A 2,061-nucleotide genomic window follows, 5' to 3' on the forward strand; every position below is an offset into this window, starting at 1 on the left:
TGCTTGTTTGCAGGCTAACTAATGCTGTCAGAGTAGCCAGTGGCTAAGAATTTGTTGCATTGCCTTCAGTGCTGGATAAAATCTTCTTTTCGTGAATGAAGCAGTACAGTTGGTACATGTTTTTCTCTTCACTTCTTCATCTCCAAATGTGCTTTAGTCCTAACCTAGAGGGACCACCTGTGAGTAAGAAAGTAGTTTAGTCTCCATGCTTATTCACTCCTTGGTCTCTCTGCTGAGACTGTCAAGCTAAGAATGCCAATTAGTTCAGCATTAACAAGCCTCTTTATGTGTTCTATTTGGCCTAAGAATTGACAGCTTCAATTCTGAATTTCCTTGGTTATGTGGTTTTATGTTAAATTCTTGTTTCTCATGAAAATGCTCTCAAGCCACTAGTTGGTCTGTAACTAATTGTTTCAGAATTAGAAGTGGGCACAAATCAAAATCTGGTCTGGTTACCCTTGGACTTGGATACATCACCAAATCTAAACTATACAGCTCACACTTAAATGTGTTTGCCATGCTCCTCCGAAATAAATTGTTTTGTCTAAAGCTTTGAAAGGTCTTAGTTTTGTATTGGTGATTGTGTATTGGCCTGATACAGAAGCAAAGAGCGGGGCTTCAACCAAATCCTGCTCAGGGACAAATTTTGAAAAGTGAAAGAATTTTAATCCATGGTCTATATAGACTTCTTTGTACTTGTAAATTGCTATTAGCCCTCACCCATCAAAGTACTGCAAGTGCTGACTACTTCTGCGCAACATCAGAGAGATTGTGCTTTCTCCTGCTTTATTCTACATACTTAGGAAGAGAGGTAGCCTCCAGAAAACCATGCTGCCCCACTATGTAGTTTTCATCCCTTCTTAAAACCCTCCATCGTGATGACTACAAAGGAAAATACAGTCAATAATTAGGCTATTGTGCGGCTGAGATCATGGCACATCTCTGTATCTGGGATTTTTTTATTGCTTCCCTGTCCCTATCCATCCCACTGAACACTTTTACTAGATGTGTCAGGATTGATATTTTTGTGCCTATTTGCACAGGGTCTGCACTCCACTGGAGTACAAGTTTGTGGTCTAGATTCTCATGCTTTGTAGCAACACTGATATGCAATAAACATTAAGAACCTGCAAATAAGGCAAAACGAGAGAGATTGTTTCTGCTTTTAATGGGCTCTATAGAACTAGATAGCATGCCTGAAAAATGTCTCCATGCATGTTGTTTATAGCCCTGTTGCATTAGTCAGCTTTCTTTAATAAATCAGGTACAAGTTGTGACATGCTGTTAATTCAATCACTAATAACCTGCTCAAATTGCAAATCTATGTCAGCAGGTTGGTGTTGATTAAGTTGTAGTCACTACTAACATATTGTTTTAAATGACTGATAATTTTTATTTGCTGCAGTGGTAGACTGCCCTCTCTGATTTTTGTTGTTGGTGGTGGTGGTGGTTATGGTTTTGTTGTTGTTTAGAGAAATGACACAAATGGCCCTGTAGTGGTCCTCTAAAGGCCTTTCTCTTCCTCTGTTTGCTGCAAAGAGAGCTGGTAGCCACTAGAGGGGAGGAGACTGCCGGCTTTTCTGAGCGCTTCACGCTACAGCTAGAAGGTGCAGAAGCTGTCACAAGACTGGTTGCCCAACGAAATGGTTTTTAAAATTTTATGAAGGTTAGTAAAAAATAAAAATAATAAAAAAATGTTTTTCCCCCTGCCCCCAATTCCCTTAATGCACTTGAACTATTAATTTCTCAGCACATAGGCTCTCTGGAGTGTTGGTATCTCAGGTGATGGCTGGGGGAGGGAAAATCCTACGTTAACAATCATTTAAAATGTTGCGTCTGAAGGTAATGTGTTAAATTTTTCAAAGCAAATGTTATATTTTCTGTGCAAGGATAGTGGCAAGTTAGTGTTTTGTCGAGGAAAAGCAAACATTTATTTCTTCTGTGAGATTAGGAGTTTTGATTTTGTGTGTTGAAAGTTTCCAACCATTCTGTCCATTGGGGGGGGGGGGGGGGGGGGGGGGGGGGGAAATCCTACGTTAAAAATCATTTAAAATGTTGGGT

General features: G+C 39.8%; 1 long non-coding RNA gene across 1 annotated transcript in view; it reads left to right on the forward strand.

Moving 5' to 3' along the window:
• The first annotated feature begins 1,526 nt into the window (after positions 1 to 1,526).
• The window catches only part of LOC118161315, a 106,140-nt gene continuing 105,605 nt past the window's right edge, over positions 1,527 to 2,061 (forward strand). The window contains exon 1 of the long non-coding RNA XR_004747940.1: positions 1,527 to 1,666. This is a non-coding gene — a long non-coding RNA (uncharacterized LOC118161315). The remainder of the gene's footprint in view (positions 1,667 to 2,061) is intronic.

This window comes from Oxyura jamaicensis, chromosome 1 (genome assembly GCF_011077185.1).
Source record: "Oxyura jamaicensis isolate SHBP4307 breed ruddy duck chromosome 1, BPBGC_Ojam_1.0, whole genome shotgun sequence".
Lineage (NCBI taxonomy): Eukaryota > Metazoa > Chordata > Aves > Anseriformes > Anatidae > Oxyura > Oxyura jamaicensis.